This window comes from Pararge aegeria, chromosome 2 (assembly GCF_905163445.1).
Source record: "Pararge aegeria chromosome 2, ilParAegt1.1, whole genome shotgun sequence".
NCBI classification, from domain to species: Eukaryota; Metazoa; Arthropoda; class Insecta; order Lepidoptera; family Nymphalidae; genus Pararge; species Pararge aegeria.
The window spans coordinates 20,518,917-20,542,544 of record NC_053181.1 but is presented as its reverse complement, the minus strand read 5'-3'; the positions used below and the strand labels follow the sequence as shown (position 1 = coordinate 20,542,544).

Below are 23,628 nucleotides of genomic sequence, written 5' to 3'. Positions count from 1 at the left end.
AGTTAAACTTTCTGAGGAAGAATTTACCCAGGGCTGCGGCTGAGCTATAATGTGTCAATAATTTAACCGGCAGTAGTTTGGTAGAGTCAGACTAAATTTAACGTATTTATTTATTTTAGCTCTTTGTTTGTGCATCACTATGAAGTTAGGAAATAAAAGAACAATTGAAATACAAAGACGAAAGTAGAATACAAAAGGCGGCCTTATCGCTTAGTAGCAATCTCTGCCAGGCAACCTTAGGATTAGGATCTTAGGAAGAGGATCATGAGCGAGAGCGAACAGGTGATGTTAAATTATTATAAACCTACATTCAAATAGCTAAACACAATTACATAAAGAAAATTGCACAAATAAGAAAAATATAATAAACTAGTTTTTGGCCGCAGCTTCGCTCACGTTAAGTACAATTTTCTTATGGTAAATTTTAACTACAAAGGTTTAAAAAAAGTCTTGCTGCTAATAGAAAAATATGAAAAAAAATAATTTTCATTCCCTCATTGATACCTAAGGAATTGGAATTTTAAAATTTGTGAAAAACGTATTTCTTTATTTTTAATCGGAAACCTAAAATCAAAGTTTGATGAATGTAACTTGAAAAATAAATTGATAAATGAAGGATTTTATACAAACGTTCATCCCCCATTTAACCCTCATAGTGTTGGAATTTTTTAAAATCTTTCTTTTCGGATGCCTACGTTGTAATATCTATCTGTGTACAAAATTTCAGCCCGATCCGTCAAGTGGTTAGAGCTGTGCGTTGATAGATCAGTCAGTCAGTCAGTCACCTTTGCCTTTTGTATATATAGATAAATATAAAATAATAAATACTTAAGAACATATAGATAATAAAAATAACAAATAATATTAAAAATGGCATACAGTTAGTTCGAAGGACGGCAAGTAACATAGGCTTTTTATCCCAGTCAAATAAACGGTTCCCATGGTATTTGTAAGGAATCGTAACAAATGCGGAAAACAGCTGGAACCTATTAGTCTACGAGTATGTAGTTATAATCGTAATTGACCTCGAAATGAGAACTATTTAGTCCGTAATTCAGTATATACTAGTAGCTAGCCGGGTGCGGATATTTTCCCCCACTCTGAAAGATAATGAATAACTTCAAAATGTGTCTAAGTAATTACCTATTATTTAGTTAGCAAGGAAAGTACCTATTAATTTTATAGGTTTTACTTGGCAACGACTTGAAAATGTGTTAAAATTTTGCACGCCTCATAAGCGAAGCGTTGAGGTTGTGCTCTACTCTCGACATTTCAAAAATAGCAGTTTTCTCGAAACTGAAATTGATTTTATGTTATTTATATTGCACTTACAGGTTAATTTGAGCACACTAATATCAAGTCAAATAATTTGTCAGGCACATAAAATACATTTCAATAACAATTTTTTTGTTCAACATAGTAAATAATAACATTAAACATAATCTTTTCTGGACGTCCGTGTACGGACGGGTGTATGTGGCATCAAAATTGGTCGAAAAAATGATCGTATCGGAATAATTTTTTTTTAATTATCTAAAGTAACACACGACATAATTTCTTAGTTAATATGAGCGTTCAATTCACTGTCGTTAAATTTCCATGTAATTATTCTAGCTAATATTCATTGTAACTTTCAATGTGCAATCATTATGACATTCCCGTATTTTGTTTACAAAAAATGAATAATAATTAATATGAAAAAAAAAATGTAATGAGCATTGAAAGTTTCAGTTAAAAAAATTTCAATTTTATTGTGAAATAAATGAGATAATGAGGCGTGCACTTTTGGATTTTCCAAATTTTTCATTTCTTGCTTTTTATGGTTTGGTATGTAATCATCTAGCCCAATATCAACTGTTCATTTTTTATTAAACATTGCTTTTCCCGAAGGCGGGGCGTTAAGGGTTGAGGAGTCCCGGCATTTATTTCACTTCAGCTCCTTTACTGCGACATCGATTGGTTATCAACCATATCAAAGTTTATATAAAACGTAAGCTTACAGAAAAATCCTATTATAATCATATAATTGGCAGAGTAATCACGTACAAATATAAACAAATAAAAAAAAAATATGTACTGTTGTGTTGAGTACCTGCTTTTCTTCAAGTCGGTTGAAAATAGTCTTGAGCTTTAATCGTTCTGGCTTTAGAATGGGCTAAATGTAGGCGAAACGTTACAAGTTAGCCGAACTAACGGTTTCTGAAGAGCTCTCAACAGCCCTCTCATGAAAAGAGCCGAGCTCAAGGCTGCTATGATCGATGGATAAATACTGGACTGATATAAAGATATCTATAGCTCCATATTACACTGGTAAACTTAAGGTCATAACGTAATGCTATATTGGCCACGCGGACGCTTTACTCAAAGTTTCTTTTTTCAGTTACGAAAAAAAGAGTATACAAAGCAAGCTTACCACGACTTAAAACAGCATTTGCTAGACGCTTTTTCCCTTATATTGATGCACATGTCTACAATAGTATTCTTAAATATATAGATATTAAAGACCTAACTGTAAAGAAGGCTAAGGAAAAGTTAACATTTTGGCTCAACACACTTGGATACGATGACACTGAAAAGATATTAAAATTCGTACAGTAAAATTTTATATATTTATTTATCTTACCATTTTATATATGTAGAAATAATATATATCTTACTATTACCTACTATATTATATACACAGGCTAATTTGTTTAATTTATTCGTTTTTTACCTCATTAATACCTTTATTTAAAACTGTCGCCTTCATCAATTTCTCTTTTTTGGCCGAGCAATCAATTTTGGCAATCTATTAACTGGGCCCCACGATACAGGTCGCCTAGTGTGAGGTCCACAGTTTATCAATAATAAGAGGCAAATATCAATATAATGTGCATTCAGCTTTACAAATATGATTACCAACTTATGTGAAATTGTTTTACTTTTTGTGTTGTATTTCTTTTTCTTTCTACTGTTGTATTATATTATTCTGTGTAACATTTTTGTTTCAATAAATGTTTAGTATGTTTTATTTTAATTTATAAAGAACTGAGTGCTGAGTGTGTATGAGATTTCTACCTACGTTTACTTAATTCAATTGCTGAATAGAAGCAGACGTGAAAATTACTTATAATTTTTACTTAACAATTATTGAAGTGAAACTTCTTTATCGGGGTTGGAAAAAAATTTAGTGTAACATTTTTCGGTTCAATTCAATTCAATTCTTGTTTATGGCCATTTTTCGGTTACGCGTGACAATTTTTCGTTACGTGCCATATTTTTCTTGTCACTTTTCACTTTCAATTGTCACAGTCTAAAATCTGAAACATGACTGTACAATGACAGTGAAGTAAACATCACTAACTTCAAATGCATCGCAAAATTTAAACGGCTGAATACGAGAGAGCAGGAGGTGTAGGAATATATCATAATTCTAATGATTTTGTCAACATTGTAACTTCCACAATTGATTTGACTGACTTTCATGGGTCAAGCTTCAGAATTTGGTGATTTATGTATGGCTCAATGGCAAGTGGATCATGGGATGAAAATTTTGATCGTTGCACTATCTGTATCTCCTAATCAGAAGTTGGACGATATTACTATTAATATTCTTCACAATTCATTGTAGTCATACACAAGTTGACTCTTTACTCGGTAACAATAATGATAAAACACCGATAATTTTAAGTGCAGACAATTGATGGAGTATTTACTCGGTTACTAAATTTTGTGGAATGTAAACAATATATTACATACTAGCTGTTGCCCGCGACTTCGTCTGCGTTTGATTTTGTTTTTTGATGAGGCATTCATTTAAGTTTTAGTTCTAAAAAAAATTAAAGTATCGCTAAGCCTTAAATGAGGGGTTTGCTGCTGTCCGCTCAGGAGTTCTGTCCTCTATCTCCAACCACATTCATCAGATCTACACAAAGTTTGGGCAAAATTAAATAAATATTATAACCTCAATAGAAAAAAAGTAATTATTTAAATCGGTTATAATTTGTCGGAGTTATGGTGTAAAATCGTCAAAGACTTTCATCCCCTCTCCCAAAGGAACCGAGCTTAATGTCGTGATAAAAATTATCCTATATTACTTCTTACAATTCCAAGAATATGTGTACAAAGTTTTATGAGAATCAGTTACGTAGTTTTTGCGTGAAAGCGTAACAAACAAACTTACATTGACATTTATAATATTAGTAGGGCAGTAGGGATAGTAGGGATAGGGACAGTGGCGTACACTTCATACAAGCACAAAAGCTCTGCATACCCTAATTTTTTTGTATAACTCTTTAATGCGAAGGATTGTTCCATTTTATGGCATCTGCCTTCTTTATGCATACCCTGGTCAAAAACCCTGTGCACGCCACTGGATAGGGATAGGGATAGGGATTTCAGTTACCACAAGCCATTATTAACAAAAATATATAATAACGATAACAATGATAGTAATAATCAATGAAATGATGTAATAATTTTCGTAGTAACAAGGTAAAATGATGAGGTAAAATGAAATAATTGTATTATTTGTATTCATGTCTATGAAAATAAAAGCCTTTTGCTAAATTTAATCTATTTTAACGTTATTTAACAATTTTCTCTAAAGTTGCATATAGAAGATCATTTTTCGAAAAATAAGGTCATAAAGAAGTTTCACTTCTTACGAGTGTACGCTAGTACACGCACACATTTTTTTTTCATTTTTAAGTTAACATCTACAGCAGGGCTAGCACGGGCAGTTGAGAAATATTATATCCCCCGATTATATCACCCGCTAAAGCAGGGGAACATGGAATAAGAGAAGTTTACCCCCGTTTATTATTACACATATATGTGGATTTTATTTCCACTTGTGCGCCAGTGCTCTGAGAGATGATAAAGCTGTGTGAGAAGATACATTTTTAAGCTTTCCCCGTGGATATAATTGTCTCCTGCCCATGCTTGCCGTGTTGAGGATGCTCTGGTTTCGGAGCGAAACGTGCGTAGAGTGTACAATGCCGAAGAGCTTTTTGCTGTAGAGTATAAGGATTGAATCAATTATAAATTACACCATACAGATTCTCCTGCTCATCCCGAAGAATATCTAATTAAGATAGATTTTTACAATTATTCAATTGCGTTAAATCAAAATACGATTTATTTTGTATCACAACAGCGCCATCTATTGACAGTAAAGTTTCATAGTGTTGTAGATGGCGATTCTTCGATCGTATCGTAGTTAACTTTCACGCGATCGACTAAGTTAACGAAGGTAGAAAATCTTACACTTGGCCCTTGGTTCGTACCTTCACATTGTATGCCTAGTAATAAGGTTTGAAAATCACTTTAAACACAAAGAAATTAGCTTTATTGAGGATTATTTTACTCTTGCTACTTTTCGCCCTTATTTGTTTTCGACATCTTTGCTTTATCAAAGCTGTGAAGTTCTCTCAGTAAGGAAATTGTTTATATTAAGTGTCTTATTAAAGCAACATGCTGAACTTACGTATGATACTGCCCATCTTAATAAACGCCGAAAACATACCGTAGTAAAAACATCACAATTATCAAACACATCATTTATTAAAAAATTCTTTTCTTTCCTGGGACCTCATTTGTATAACAAAATAAATGAGTCAACGAACATCTACCCTCTCAACAAAATAAATTGTAAAAAAGCCATAACTGCATATTTAAAGAGTTTATCATATGACGATACTGAAAACCTACTTACTATTTTAAAATAAAAAGGGCACCCATTTTCTGTTAAAATTTAATTTATTTACAAAGTACCCTTTACACACATTCATTCTCATCAATGAATACAACAATACACACCCTCTCTTCACTACACAATACACACACACAGGCATACACCTTTATATTTATTATTTTTTTTTTTTTTTATAGAGAGGAACAAGTAGTACATAACATATTAATAATCAACCTTTTACAAAAAATATAAATCAATTAGCCCGTAGTAGTTAGCGTAGTCCTATTATTATTAAGTAATTATAACTGCATGTTTAATATTTGAGCTAAAAATAATCAAAAACCCTAGGGGGTGAAGGCACTGAAGCTGAAATACAAGGTTTCTTAGTTTAGCTTCAGAAGCTTGTAGTAATATAATTTTTTAAGATTTCATGGATGCCCCATCCTATAAAATAAGAAATGTTTTTACTATATTGTTTAGACTTAAGATTTTTGGAAATAAATATAAAAATATTATTATTTGTAAGAAATAGGTATAATATTTTCATGTGCTAAGGTTCGAAGACTAAGAACATCTGGTGACTCTCGTTAGACTTTAGTCAGCTCTTCAATACAAGGTTCCAAAGCACACTTCCATGCGCAGGTCAAGCGTTGTCCAGAAAGGTAGCCAAGGTTTCACAATTTATCACTTGATTTCCTCTCGAAGTCGCTTCGCTTCGCAGTATGTCTTAGTTGCGACGTAGTCATATATATATGAAACCTATCCTTTCTTTACTCGGAAATCATAAACAAAGGAATGACCCAGAAACGTATCGTATTATGACTATTTCCTGAAGGTTTCCAACAAAGACGTTACGTTAAGCAATTTAGCGTTCAATACGATGTCGCGAAGTAACCGATTAGCGCTGTATGTGTTTAATGTAACTGCTATTATAGGTTAGCCCTTCTTAGACTTAGCAGCAGAGATTTATGGAAAGGGCTACCATGTAGTGGAATAAAAGCAAAAAAGTTTTCGTAGGTTTTAGGTACAAACCCGTCAAATATCTGATCGTTATGTAGACACGCGCGATTTTGAACTTTGCATGCCTAGTAGTCTATATTAAAACAAAGGAATTGTACAAAAGTACTGTAATTTTTTAGAACGTAGTATTTCTATATGGCTGGCCATTTACACAGCACACGCGAATAAATAAGAGCGCGAACGATTTTAATTCTGGCTTTGTTCACACATCCCATTATTTCAATTACAAAACCTAACTAACATTATAAATTTGAATTCTTTCCCAGGAAATTCTATCTGTTACGGTGATGAAAATGTTTTCCGGATCATACATAAAAACTTATAATATACATATAAACACCCAGACACTGATAAAGATTCATTTCGATCACAAACATTTTTCCACTTGTTTGAATCGAACCCACGGCCTTGAACTCAGGAAGCAGGGTCGCCAATCGGCCGTCCGTACCAAGTAGATAGGCAGCCATAGAGCAAATTTTACGCAAGTAAACTCAAATCACTGACTACATTTAGTCATTACTAGCTCCTTTTATTATTTTTAGGTACATTATATAGGAATTAGGTGTGGAAGAATGGAACAACTTGTGGCTTGATCGCTTGATACGAACTGATAGCATATATAAGTCAAATTAAATTTTTATATATCAGTGTCCTAACTCCTAACATAGTTGAAACATGACTTATTTTGCGCGTTTATTACTTTCAAATCTTAATATATATAAAACTACTTAACCGATTTTAAATTAAATTAGCGCACCGTGAGCAGTCTGGTGCAACTATATATATATATATATATATATATAAATAAATATATATATATAATAATGGTTTCGAGGACGTTTTAGATTTTATTTAGTTTTTAAATAGTTTATTTTAGGTTATATTTATATTTTAAAATTGTAAATACCTACTATATATTAAATATAAAAAGATAGTTATATATATATATATATAAATACTACTTTACTCATTTAAGGCTTAGCGATTCTGAATACTTTAAAAACAAGTAGATTTTATATCAACATATTATTTCAATTACATTTATAAACTGAGATTAGTTTTTTGTAGTTAAATGTAACATAAACCAACAAAGGCATTAAAATAAACCTTCGCAAATATTCTCAGACGCGTGGGAGGGAAATTGGCAAAACTTATATAACAAAATGTGAACAGACGATTGGTAATGGAAGGGTTTGTATTACGGAAATAGATAGAGTTTAGTTTGTTTTAAAATAGATCTGTGTTCTTGCAGAAGTGTAACCAATTGAATAAAATGGGCAAAACTAACTCCTGTGTCTGGCGGACTATACCTTGAAAACGTATCTAAACTTAAAACAAACCCATCAATTATTTCATACATATTTCTAGGTTCTAACTGTTAAAGGCTTTGCTGAAACGTACTGACCAGACCTGTAAGCTAAATTTGAAATTTGAAACTTATGTTCTTTGTTTAAAAGCTTAAATTCGTCCAGTGTTATTGGCGGAACGTAAGTACAAAAAAAATGACACCTACATAACCAACAGTTTTTGTGTGTAGACTCCTTTACGATTAATACTGGGTCACGACACTAAGCTTTCAAATATTGCTTGATGACATACACACACACGCACACACACGCATACACACATATACACACATCACACACACACACACACACACATACACCAACCTTAATTATATAACTAAACCGCGAAGGTCAATAGATGTAAAACAATATTTCTTATATTATAAGAATTCGTGTTTCGATTCTCGATATCTATTGCCCGTCCAAATCTATGATAAAGTTAATTGTTTATTGTACACAAAACAGGTAATAACTAAAAGTAATAACAAGTTTTGTTCTAAGGTACAACCCAAAGTCTGTGTACACAACTTGGAATTAAATTAAACAAAAAGTAAAGATAAAATTAAACCAAAAATAAACACTTAAAAATCAAATAAGTACAACAATGGACAGGAAAAATTAAAACTATCAATTCCATAATTAATCCGAACCGGGAAGCAAACCTAGATTCGCCCTTAAAAATGGCACAAATAAGTTATACAATTCACCTAGCTCAAAATTGAATCATTTTTTAACCAGAATCATTAATAATCCAATTCAATCGATGGAATCGTCAAAGGGAGGTGCCGAACACAATCAATTTCCGCAGTAAACAATGGACCATTACAATAGAGTGATCGAACAGCTGTCGATAAACTCTTCATAATACCCAGCATCCAGAATTGCGAGCGGAGTGGGCGGGAGATGTAATAAATTCATCTTGTAAATAAACGATGGTTTCTGAAAGGCTTTTCAGGTTTATTTATGGTTCACGTTAAAGATTATTTGTATTATAACTAGGAGAGCTGTTACTTTTTTTTCACTACAAGTTCGCCCTTGACTGCAGTATAATATGGTAGCGGGCTGTTAGGGAGTATGGTAGTCATACCCTAATGGGTTTCTACGCGACATCGCAGCAGAACGCTAAATCGCTTAGCGGCACGTCTTTGTCTGTAGGTTGGTAACTAGCCACGGCCAAAGCCTTCCACCAGACTAGACCAGAGAAAATTCAGAAATTTTTAATTCCACCTGCCGGGAATCAAACCCGCGACCTCTTACTTAAATTCACAGCGGTCACCGTTGCGTCAGGAAGGTCGTTGTAGTGCATCCATATTTCCCCTCTAATATAAATGCGGAAGTGTATAGTCGTGATAATGTTGGTAGAAGTAGCAGTAGAGCATTTTGTGACAGAGCTCGTCCGGAGAAGTACTATCGCCATGCTTATTTCTGCCGCTAAGCAGCATTGTTGCAATGCTGTTTTCCGGTCTGAGCAGCGTGGTTGCCGGTGTAGAAACAGTTTCATAAGGCTAAACACCTATGCCTCGAGTTGATGGACACTGTACCTCATATGCCATGCTTTTTTTGTCTGATATAAAAATAAAATAAAATATAAAGATAAAAAATTAAATCGTAGCCAAACACATTCCGCCTGTGGGGCGTGTAAAAAATAAAAACCACCTTAACATTATTCTATTATCCATTTTCTGTCTATTCACAATTTAAAATAAGAAATATATAGATTATTAAAGTTCATACATAAGCCATAATAAAACAATGGTTATAAAAAACTACTAGCTATCCCAAAGCAATTGTGCATTTCACTGAAATAAAAAGGGGTTAGAATAGCATAAAGTATTTCAATCTTATTATTACATCATCGTACCGGAACGCAAAATCTTAAAAATGCTCCACCGGTGATCAAACCAGTGATCTTCCATATATTGACCACAGCACGCGCCAATGCGCCGAAGTGGATACATATCTTTTTAAATTTTACATCTATTTATTTCTCATCATCATATCAAATAATAGACGTCAACTGCTGGACATAGGTCTTTTGTAGAGAGTTCGAAATTCCAAGGTTATGTGCCGCTTGCGTCCAGTGGCTCCCTGACCAGCGCTGCGCTTACCAGTGCGGGGCTATCATTCCAGAACCTTGGGACCCCAACGTCCAACCGTTCTCCGAGCAATGTGCCCCGAAAAATGCCACTTCAGCTTCACGACTCGTTGAGCTATGTCGGTAACTCTGGTTCTTCTACGGATCTCCTCAGTTCTCCGAGAATAGTAGAATCCTAAATAGCTAATATGACTTCGGTTGTAGGATGAAACAATAATTAAGTTTGGGACACAAAGTGGAGGCTTCAACTTTGAAAGTGCTGGCACACTACGCCGTAATGTGATAACAGAGAAGGACTGTCTTGTTGGCCTACCGTTGGACTCCAGATTTCGAGTCTGGGTTCAATTTCCGGGCTTAATGTATATTTTAATTTAGTACTGCAAGAAGCGGGTAAGACTCAGCAGATTGCTGTTTTATAAATCATTTTACAGTGTCAATCATTAGAATTTTGCTGTATTGTTAAAACAATAGGTAAACCTCTTTAAACAAAGTTAGTTTTGCGGTTCAATAAGAAGGCATTTAAAACTTAAACTTAAACTTTTAAATTTAAACGTAGGTTGTATGTACGTAACTAAACTAGGATATTATTAAATCTTAAAATTGATTTCGGGAAACGTTCAAACTTTTACCGAACTATCAGCGAAACACTGCGAGACTCGATTCCTGAACTATTATATATGTGATGTTATATATTTACAGTAAGCATGCTTGCAAATTAGTAACATATTAAACAATGCTTACAGTACGGAACATTCGATGGGAAAATCCGAATCGCAATTGTCCGTTTTTTTTAAATCATACGGCAAGTTTTCCTCGTAGCTTTTCCGGGATAAACGGTAGGTGAAGGCACCAGGATATAATCTATATGTCATATTTCGCAAATTAGTGCAGAAGTTGAACCGAATATAGGTAACAAGCAAACAAATTACATATAAGAAACAATCAAAGTAAAATCAAAGTAGATGAGTTTGGTAAGCTCATTAAATTCCATTGACAAACATTTTTTGTACTTCTCGATTTTTTGCTCAGTGCCACGACAGTTCTGGCAACTCTGGCGTTCTGGAAGTGAAAACCATAATTAAATTTGGAACACAAAGCGGGGACTTCCTAAACTCTTGAACTTTGAAGTGGCATTACGATTTTTTAGTCCGATTATACTTAACTCTCAAAGGAAATTCCCTCTAAAATTATTCTACGAAATAAGCTAAGAGATAAAATGCTTTGTTTTATAGCACCAGAAAAACAGCTAGTCATAACTTAAGTCTCGTAACTAAGTAGTTTTGGACGACCTCCTGGCGCAGAGGTAAGCGTTGTGGTCTTTTAAGTCTCGAAGACTCAGGTTCCATCCTCGGCGAGGACTATTTGTGAATTTATAATTATAGAATTTGCTCTGGTCTTGTGTCTGTTTGAGAATTCAGCCGTGGCTATTGGACCATCCTACCGACAAAAAAGTGCCGCTAAACGATTTTGCGTTTCGATTTGATGACATAAATAAATAATAAATAATGAATATACACTATGAAAATACACATATCGCCATCTATCCCCAAAGTAAGCGTAGCTTGTTTTATGGGTACTAAGATGACTGATGAATATTTTTATGAATAATATACGTAAATACTTATAATACACACATACACATGACACAATACACTCAAAAACATCCATATTTATCACACAAACATTGTCTAGTTGTGGGAATCGAATCCACGGCCTTGGTTACTGGACTTCCCACTGCGCCAATCGGTTGTGAAATAGAATTCGATTGGTTGAAGTGAGACTTAGTAACGCCTTTCGTGACAGACCTCGTCCGGGAAAGTACTGCCGACATGATTATTTATGCCGCAAAGCAGTATTGCTGTATTCCGCACTAAAGGGTGTGGTTACCGGTATTATTTCAGGCACACCTTAACACCTTCGCCTGAGGTTGATGGAGACAGGGCGGCAATCTGTAGGACGTATTCCTCGCATGCCCCGCAAAGTATTGCTCTGTTTACAAGCAATAATTTTCCACTTACCATAAGGTAAGTTATTTGCTTGGTTTGTCTATTAATAGTATACAAAATAATAAAAAAGACTATACTCAAGTACTAGTTGGCGTGAAATAAAAAAAACCTATATCCCCCCTGAAATCGGGTGGGACAAAAATGCACTGTTTCGTCCCAGTAAATAAAGGCTTTTTGGATATGGTTTAAAAAATTAAACCCATCTTACTCTGCGTGTTGAACTTCATATCACCTTGGCCAGTTAAAGATTTTATTATTTTTGCGATAACTTGCACTAACTTTACGTTTAACTGATTGACGATGATTGATGCAAATTGGTATCGTAAACGCTGTATTTTTCAAGTCGTTAACGATTCACGTAGCCAGCACTATTTGGATGGTAGTTATTTACGAATGTAAATACGATTTTTTCGTTTCAGCCAATTACTTCTATCAAAGAGTTGCAAACATTGACTTTATTTGAAAAACAAAAGCATTTCCAAGTATTATTGTTTTATTTTATGCTTTTAATATTGTTTCCTTTTTATGGTTATATTATGTCAGGGTAGGGTAGCACAAGGTACTAATAATAATAAAATTTTTGTTATACAACTTTTTCTAAGATAATTTATCTTGATTTTTTTGGGAAAACTGTATTAGCTTGGCATAATAATATGCATTAACAAAAGTTTTATTATTATCAATAATAAAACTTTAATTATTATTAATAATAAAACTTTTGTTACACAACTTTTACTTCGAAAATTTCTCTCGATTTTTTAGAAATAAACTTTAATAGGTTGACATAATAATATGCAGTGTCGACGTGTTTATATCAAGGTCTAGTGTGTCAAAAGGTTTGGGTCCTAGATAATAATAATGTATTAAAACATTCATACTCACTCACGTTAGTGTTATTGAAATAGGAGTTACATGAAATTGTACTCATTGTTTTAAATCGATTATAAACAGGTTTACGTTGTGTAATCATCACCATCTTTCTACGTAGGAGTTCATAAACATCGGTTTAATCTTTTTCAAACGGTTAATTTTTTTTTTAAGTTCACAAAAAAATACTGTGCTTTCTGTTGTGGCAATAATGTGGGCAAATCTCAAAGCAATGCATATCTAAGACAAAGTTGTGCTTGTATGTAGCGCATGTAATATGCGTAAGTTACCTTATGCGAGCTTCTTTATACGCAGTCTTATCAATTAAATTATATTGTAGTATATAATTAAATTATACAATTACCTTAAAGCAATGTATCATCTCTAGTTTCAAAGTGCCTCATTGCAATATGGACCTTTGAAAACTAAATCGAAACTAGAATGTTTCCTACTAGATGGCGCTACAGCCGCTATAAGACAGATATAAGTACATATAGTAATTTGTGCATCGGCAGAAGGAGAGCCGTAGCTTAGTGGTCAAAGCGCTCAGGCCGCGATTCCCAAAGTTGCAGGTTCAAAATAAAATTTATATTACAGTTAAATAACACACATACAGTTCATAGTTCATTGAATTCAATTCGTTTTATGTAATAAAAACGTGATATTAAGAAAATATTTACACCCACATCAGTGTCTCAAGTTATATAAACAAAACATTGTAGTCAAAGAGGCTGATAACAGTAGCAAAAACATCCTAAACAAATATAAATCGAGGCTTACTATCAGAGGGATTTTCTGAACTGCGCTAATTCCTCAGGGATTTCCCGGAGTATTAAGATACTAGCCAATTCACATCATGCCAGCCGCACAGTCTATAACAAAAAAAAATTGTATCCAGTGCACTTTTTGTAAATCAAATAAACGTGACGTCAAACGTGTTTCCATACAATTTTAATTGATTAACGTTGCCTCTGTAAAACATACAATAACTTTTTACTCAGTTCCTTACCTGACATAATATGAAGTGAGATCTTGTGTTTCGTTTCCAAGGGGAATTATATCTACTTAATTGGCTCAAGTTTTGTCAAAATTGGTTTAGTCGGGGCTAGTGACCTTTCATTTGTACAATTGATTTTATACAATGCCATACCAAATAAATTGTGAGATTAATAAACGACCATTTAAGAGCTCATATTAGACTGCATCGTCATTTAATATTTGTGATATACAAGAGAAGTACTGGCTGTTTCTCACATTTACATGGGTAAGAAACTAATATCGCGTACATCGGTAAATTTAATTGGGCCCCGCACTAGCAAGTTTAGTTACTGGAATTATATGTAACGGCCTTAACTCTTCTGGGTTCTAGCGAATTAAGATAAGTAACAATCTTCATACGGCCACCCGCTATCGTTTATGTTGAGGGTCAAATTGACAGAGGTTCGCCCTTCTATGTGTACGTAGTAATAAATCTTTAGAAAAATATTACCCGACTTAAGTCGCCGGTTATTATCATGAACTCTGTTATCTCCCGAAACTCCTTACGAGCCTTACTCTAGTCTCTCATTGGCTTACATAAAGTATTATGTAAACAGCTGTAAAATTAATATCAAGAAAAACAACAATATAATTATTTACAAACTGATTTTTGTCTGAGGCTTTGTTTTTTACATACTACTACATACTTTTATTACATCGTCTCAAACTTTTCGGCTGTGAGTTGCATGTCGCGTGACGGTCGGCCGCGGAGTAGGGATAAAGTGACAGTCGCTCATCAGAGCAGCCGAGACTAATATGGTGGCGCCTATAGTTCGGTTCGCATCAGCAGACTTAGACTATCACTCATTAGTGCCGGTGCTCCATAAAATATTGGTTACATTTATGATAAAGATGGAATTGATAATAGAATTGAAAATAATTAAAAAATGGATCAAAATGACTCTACGATTATAAAATATTGGTTTCAGTTTTTTTAATATGTGTATATATTCTAAATAATTGTTAAGTATTATGTATGTCGTACTCTAAGACACAAAGTTCAATGAAAATATTAGTTGGAGACCTAGTCTATTTTTATTATTTCCCATTATCTTTCTTATTTTACGGCCGACTGGCGCAGTGGGCAGCGACCCTGCTTTCTGAGTCCAAGGCCGTGGGTTCGATTTCCACAACTGGAAAATGTTTGTGTGATGAACATGAATGTTTATCAGTGTCTGGATGTTTATCAGTATATTAAAAGTATTAACGTGTATTATATTCATAAAGAAATCCATCAGCTATCTTAGTACCCATAACACAAGCTATGCTTACTTTGGGGCTAGATGGCGATGTGTGTATTGTCGTAGTATATTTATTTTCCAAGTATAAAATTTAGATTGATGGAGCGATTTTTATACCCTTTTATTCAAATTTAGTTTTTTCTGCACCTTTATGGATGAATTTTCACAAAACCCCTTCTAAACGGGATATAGCTATGTTATTATAGCTTTCTGGGTGCCATATTTTAGTCTAATCTTTTCATGGGTGTAAGCTGCATTAATAGATCAGTCAGTCACCTTAACCAATTATATATATGGAGTGGAGTGGAGTTGAGTTGACTAGAGTTATGGAAATATATCGCCTAAATAGGTTAATCTAAAAAACTTTACTTAAACTTTTTTAAGTTTCAAAATGAATGTGGCACTTGTTATTATAAGTTGTTCGATGCATTAACTATGAATTACCTTTCTTCAGTGCAGTCAAGTAAAAAGGACCTTTCTAAAAGCGACCCAAATGGGACTTAAAGTCGCAAACCTATTGAATTACTTGTAAGCCTAAGCGAAGCGTCAGATAAAGTTTTCATAAAGTCTGCAAAAATATTGTTGGGTCATTGCTAAAAATGATTCATGGTGCAACCTTTTCAAAAACACTGACTACTAGAAAAATATGGACGGAGTTCTAGCAAAAGAATATGGCCATGTAAGTTCGTTTGATTATTGAGTTTTATTGCATTGCGTTCTAGAACTACGTGTGATTCTTAGAATCGTCCTTGAGCTTCGGAATAGTTTGGGCCTCACGAATAAACTTCGTTTAACTTCGGAATAGTTCATTGTTTTGTCTTACGTTAACTGAGAGCATATTTTAAACGTTCGAGTTGATAAAACACTGAATATCTTCATCATCATCATCATCATCACCATATTAACCCATTACCATATTTGACGGCTGATTGGCGCAGTGGGCAGCGACCCTGCTTTCTGAGTCCAAGACCGTGGGTTCGATTCCCGCGACTGAAAATGTTTGTGTAATGAAGATGAATGATTTTCAGTGTCTGGGTGTTTATATGTATATTATAAGTATTTATGTATATCTATATATATAAAATAAAGTTGTGTTAGTTACACCATTTATAAGTCAAGAACGGTTGGACCAATTTTTATGATATTTGATTTATTGGATTCCTCTTAGAACGGAATAGGATAATAAATATTAAAATAAAATCATCAAACATCAAATAATCTGCGGTACGAAGTTCGCTGGGACAGTTAGTTATGCATTAAAATATTCATCAGTCATTTAAGAACCCATAACACGAGCTATGCTTACTTTGCTGCTACTTGGCTATGTGTGATTTGTCTTAGTATATTTATTTATTTTACGTAGCTTGGCTAGCATAGTTTGCGGTGGACGAACCTTAACAAAAAACTGTCTCAGCTTTGCAATCTTAGATTAACTAAGTAAGTTTAGTTCGCAGTGGCCGTTCAGCTTTAATGTAATCAATCGGTTTGCCTATTTTACTCACTGACTGTCTATATAAGGATAGTCTGTGCACGTAGATATATCTGAAATGAATTTATCCCTTGCAGGTCAGTGAATGTCTACCTTGTGCGTTATGTCTTGGGCGCCTACCCCCTTTTGTTCGAACACTAGGGGGAAAGGGGGTTTGAGTTTCACACTCCACTGAGTATGCGTGTCGTTTGAAATCAGTACACTTAGTACGAGATTGCACGATGTTTTTTGTAAGTGTACTGTTATTATTAGCCAATACAAGGTAATTTTTGCTTCTTCGTAGAATAGTGATTCAGTTTATCTGTCTAATCTATCGTAAAAAAATACCTGCTAAAGAAAAAAAAAATAAAGTATATTATAGTATTATCGAAGCGGGTGGGACCCAGTCCAGTCCCAGTGCCAGGCCCGAAGCCCGGTGGATTGGACTTGAACTTCACTTCCGGGGGACCGAGTTCGAATCCCAGCACGCACCTCTAACTTTTCTAAGCTTTTAAGCAATTAAAATATCTCTTACTACAACGGTGAAGGAGAACATCTTTAGGAAACCAGGATGCCTGAGAGTTTTGCATAATGTTCTCAAAGGCGTGTGAAGTCCACCAATCCGGACTGGGCCAGCGTGGTGGATTACGGCCTTAGCCCCATTTCATTGTTGGCGAAGACCCCATGATGATTATGATGAAATTAAATTATTAATTTGGTGCGTAAGAAGCATCCTATACACAGTGTAAGCGTTGCGGTGCAGTGGAAGTAGCAATTCAATTAATTGCGGTTACTTCATGCAGCAAAAAAACATTATCAAATAAGGTTAGGTTCATCTTATTTGAAGAGTCGCTTCCAATTACCAAAGAAATTAAAGTTTTAATTTTATATGGCTGGTGTTGTAGTGAACTATATTGCATATTGCGTATTATTATTTAGAGTTGCTGAAGATTAGATAGGTTGCAGACAGACAGACAAAAATCACGGTGTATATTATGTAAAAAATTGAAAAAAATACAAAAAAAATGTCAAGATACTATGAAAATACTATTTTCCTATTTAGACGTCACGCACTTACGTGTTGTTGCAAAAGTGGCATTTGATTGAGAAGGTACTCCAGCGGTACATAAAGCATTTTTACGAAAAACTCAACCTTTATAACGAGATATTATCCACGATATTCGAAAACCGTCATCGAATGCGAAATGGGTAACCTCGCTAAGGGTAAAGAGTAATATTATAGGCGATTTCTATTCCGTTTTGGTCATACAATAACTCATCTACGAGTACGGTTGTTGTATGATAAGACTTTGTTGGTATTTTATTTCATACCACCGAAGCATTCAGTGATTTAAACGAACCAAGCAGATGGCCGACCTGATGGTAAGTGGAAAACCATCGCTTTTAAACGAAGCAACACTTCACAGGGCATGCAAGGAGCACGTCCTGCAACATGCCGCCCTGTGTCCATCAATTTGAGACTTAGGTGTTAAGCCACATGTGTCTGTAACTACACCGGCAACCACGCCCTTCAGACCAGAACACAGCATTGCAAAAATGCTTAGCAGCAGAAATAAGCATGGTGGTAGAACTTCGCGGACGAGCTCTCTAACCAAGAGCTTTCCTACTACATAAACGATTCTGTGCATTTTTACGGAATTCACACTCTAAAAAAAAATTGGTTATTCCTAACAAGATAGTGATTGTTGTGATCAAGCATCTTGATTCCATACGAGCCTAACAAGAACATAGATACATCAAATAAGATGATAATGATTGTTTATCATAATTCAATGGACTGGGCAACTGTATTGCTCCTATTATTGTTACTTAACTAAGGCATATTCTTAACTGATTCAATTTACGTACTTGTTTAAGCTAAATAATTAAAAATGATCTAATCATACAAAGAAGTAAATAATAATAGAAACAACGTATTTATTTGTTAGAATCAATGAACATACCTACATTGTTAGCTCAATCTGTAATGAACTTGCTGCTATAACTAATCAGCTTTTGTTGTTATGTTTATTATCATAATTGTTATAATTTATATAACGTCAACTAAGAGAAAATCTCTCTTAGTGGCTTTCTTTTTTTAGAGTGCATTTATTTATTAAAGAAACACCAATTGTTTACAAAACATGGTTAAGGAAAATTACAAATATTTTGTTTCTAATAAGTATTCTATGAAAGTTAAAAAAAAGTATAAGGAAAACTTAAGGGATGACAGTATTCCATGTCTGTGCCTTTAATAAGGATAAGTGCAGCGGTTAAGCCGAACATAGGTAATAAAAAACAGGCAAACTTTCATCATCATTGAAATCCACTGCTGGGCATTGGTCTTTTATAGGGAGTTCCAAAATCCACAGTCCTGGGCCGCTTGTGTCCTCCCAGCTTAGTCAAAAAAAAGTCAAAAATATCTTTATTCAAGTAGGCACTTTTGATGCGTACATAAGAATTACACGGTAGTGAGATGATGGAGAACCACATTCGTAATTCTTGATGGCGTTTGTCAAATTCGGCCGACCTTCGTTGCGTTTATCGGTGCGAGGTCGACATTCCAGCTTAGGGACGAACGCCATCTAGGGAACAAAGATGGCGCTCTTTCAACGCCATACAAATCATAGTTAACTTTTACGCGATCGAATTGATGAAAAATCTCGCACTCAGCACACAGTTGTCCGAGCTATGTGTCCCGTCCGTATATGTGAACTATAACAAACTTTCACATTTATAGTGTTAGTGTAAATAACATGGACTTAATTAAGCTTAATATTGGCTTGTTATATTATGGACTCGGTCACAGGTCAGTGGACTTGATTAAGTTTTTTTTACATTTTCTATTGTCATCCGCATAGTTACGTCTGCTTCTTTTCAATACTTCCAGCCTCTCATTTCCGTGGAAATCTCTGAATATTGGTAAATTGGGGCAGCTGCACTGTTTCGTTTTACAGGAAATTGAAGTCGGTTCATTTCATCTACTGCTCTGAGATATTGGACGAATGACTACACTTTTATTGAACGCCACAGAGAAGTAGTTACAGAGATATAAATAAATAATTAATAAATATATATACTATGCAATACACAAATCGCCATCTAGTCCAAAAGTAAGCGCTCTTTGTGTTGTGGGTACTAAGATAACTGATGAATTATTTTATGAATAATATAAATAAATCTTGTCATGTCTGTCGTAATCCCAGCACGCACCATAAACTTTTCTATATTATGAGCGTGCTAAGCAATCTAAATATCACTTGCTTCAACGGTCAAAGAAAACAGCGTGAGTAAACCTGCATACCTGAGAGTTCTCAATAGTGTTCCCAAGGGTGTCCACCAATCCGCACTGGGCCAGCGTGGTGGACATTTCTTTCTTTCTTTTCCTGGGCCAGTCTCCGTACTTGGTTGGCCTGAACCGTCCGTTGTGCGTGTGGAGCGTGGTGGACTACAGCCTTAACCCCTTTTCGGGGCTAGTAACGGGTAGATAATTATAAATATGCACACATAACTGCGGTGGACTTCAAAAGGGTTCAGTGGAGCGAGTTTTGGACCATTTCCTACTGTTAAGACAATATTCAATCTTCAAAGACGTTTCTCTAACATGTGTCCCAAAATAGAACTGCCCTGAGAATAATACATCTGTGAGGCAATCTTGTAGTTAGACAGGGTCTCAAGTCTGATATAACTAATATTGATGGCCGATTGGCGCAGTGGGCAGCGACCCTGCTATCTAACTCCAAGGCTGTGGGTTCGATTTCCACAACTGGAAAATGTCACGTCATCACCTCTACTTACGACCCTGGGAAGACAAGAAGAGACAAGAGCCTCAAAGTGACGTACCTACAGGAAATCGGGAATCATAAATGTTCCCGGGATGAGTTATAAGCGTTGTGCAAGGGAGGCACCGGTGCGTTCCTAGGAGATCCCGGAGCCTCCCATTATGTACCGAGGCTGGCTACCGAGGGGGTTTTAGTGGGTAGAAATCCCACATAACCCAAATTCTCCCGAATCTCAGAGAATTGGGTATCTTTTAAGAAGATTTCCCCACCGTCAGCAAAAAAAAAAAAAAATTTGTTAAGCCTCATGTTCCTGTAATTACACCGGCTACCACGACCTTCAAGCAGAGATTTATATTTACTACTAGCGGGACCGGTAGAAGTCGTCTTGCCCAGAAAAGCAGCGCCACCTACCTGGTCCAATTTTACTTTCAAACCGTCCAGGAACCCATTGAAATACACACACAAAATTTCATCAAAATCGGTCCGGCTGTGTAAGAGGAATTCGGTGACAAACTAACATAATAATTATGTATATTTCTGTCGTTTTGAGTATTTTTCTCACCGTTTAAACTTTCCCTGGGCTTCCTTGAATATTTCAAGACCTGAATTAGCCAAATCGGTCCAACCGTTGTCGAGTTTTAGTGAGACTAACGAACAGCATTCCAATTTTTTATAAATATATATTTATTTTGTCTCGATCAAACAATGAGAACAATTATTAATTCCCAAATTGTCTCTGTTGTTGATCGAACCCAGGACCTCAACTCATGAGTCCACGCTTTCACCACTGCACCACGGGGGTCGTCACAGTATAGTATTTGAACCAAACATAGAAAACAATATATTTGTTTTCTTCGCCATTGGTTGACTGGAAGAAATCGCTATGAAGCGATAAGGCCGCCAAATTGTATAAGATTTTCTTTTTTTATGTACTTTTTGTGGTGTGCCATAAAAGTGTATCTATTCATTCATTCAAATTAAAGGCAGGTACTAACAAATAAACAGATCCACCCATTTATAATATTAGTCTGGAGTGTGGATTAACAAAACTTGATAGTTCATCCTTTAACATAAACTTAGAAATTTAACGCTAACAGTACAAGCTCGAAGAAACTTTTGTTACTAAGGTAACAAAGAAACTCAACCTTAGGTCATGCGTAAGTTGATCAACCTTGACTGTTTAACCCTGATAGCTGCTCCAAGCAGTAACAAGGTCAGACCTTGACTGGACTTGGTTCTGAACGATGAACCAAGTGTGTTATTAGAACCCTCGTGAGAAGACTACTAGATAATTCACCTTAGAACAGCTTCCCACTAATTTTATTAATCTATACTTTAATATTATCAAGAGGAAAGATTTTTTTGTTCGCTTGTTTGTTTTATGTATGTATTTTAAACATATCTTTGAGAAAGGCTATAATTTATTTAAAAAACTGAACTTAAGAAAACTGCAATAATGTAACCCAAAGTAGCAAAATAATTTCTAGAAAAAGATTTAAATAAAAAATATGTTTTACATAATAAAAGTACTCATCATTACGTACAAAAAGTAATATAGTAGAATATATCTAACTATCATAGTCGCAACAACAGCCTTCGTGGTATCGCAGTATTTATTCTTATCTACATAAATATTTTAATCATCGAGGGTATTTATAAAGAAGTAAAATACTTTTTTTATACATTCCAGTGGGACGCTTTTCATAGAGACACACTTAATTGAAAATGTTATTATTAAAAGCTACACCCAATTTTAAAATAAAACAAACGCGGACGAAGTCGCGGGCAACAGCTAGTATAATATACAACGTGTAACGGAATTACTTAATGCTGTTGAAGGGTGCGTAAGTATATCACATAAGGAATCATACATATTTTTCCATACAAAGGAATTTAAAATATTATAATCGTTTACCTATGTTTACAACCCTATTGAAGTTTAAAGACCGTCACGCGCATAGTACCTATGCTAAGTGACATAACTATCTAATTTCTTTCAGTAAAAACTAAGGCAATGGTTTACTCAAAAACTATTAGCGTTTCGGTCTCACAGATGAGTCTCAGAGACAGTAAATAATGTACCTCTAACTCCTCTGAAGTATTTTTGGTTTTCATTTACACCTTGTATAGTAGCAATTTACGCAAAATACTTTTTTGCGTATTGGTCTACAGAGACAGATATGCTGAGAGAATCACTTTGAGGTAATCGAGAGATCTAGTAATCGAGATAACTAGTTACCAACATAGCTTAAAAATCTCGAAGCTGAAATGGCAATGGGCGCATGGCGCGGAAAACCTATGGACTTTGGAGTGCTCCCGCAATCTCGTAAAAGCAGCGTTAGTCGACCCCAACGGAGTGGAAAGATGTTGAAAATGAGCCACCAGGTAACACTGGAAACAGCTGGCTTAGGACTGTGGAATTTGGAACTCCGAACAAAAACCTCCGTCTAGCAGTATCCACTGCTGTGGGTTAAGGTCATGATGATAACCGTATCCTTAATATAAAATAGTACGTGCCTAATCGAAGGTCGGTTTCTACTATCAATACACTATCATGTCGAAGTCTAATGGACTATATATGTAACGTATTAAAGTTCAATTTACACACACTTTTACATCAAACTCTTGGTAAAATAAAAAATCAGGATAACAGAATTCGTGGCTGCTAGAGTCAACATCGAGTAGGCAAATAAATACCTCACAACGTCACAACACTATATTAAACTTCGAGGTCATAAACTGAAGAAGTATTTGATTCAAATCGGTGAACATCGACAAAAACACTGACTGATATTCAAATTTGAGATAAATAAAAAATAAATTGAAAGACGACGTCCGATGTAGGACAGCTTAACAGTATTTATCAAACCCGACCTTTTTAGTTAAACTTTTGAACCTAAGTCCGAATCTGCGGCAAAAGTTAGGACAGAGGGTTCACGAATTCGTTAGAAGCGGCCGCTTTTGATGGTAACTATTTGACAGGCAACCGCAAACTAGTTTAACAAGTAACTATTTATGTGTGTGGTTCAGAACCGGGTGTGTTAGTGAGTTAGCAACTTTGACAGAGGAATTTCTTTAATAAGGACTTCGG

General features: G+C 35.0%; 1 protein-coding gene across 1 annotated transcript in view; it reads left to right on the top strand.

Annotated features, from left to right (window-relative positions):
• LOC120630899 (probable G-protein coupled receptor 158) overlaps positions 1 to 23,628 on the top strand; it is a 214,742-nt gene that overhangs the window by 93,040 nt on the left and 98,074 nt on the right. The window lies entirely within an intron of this gene.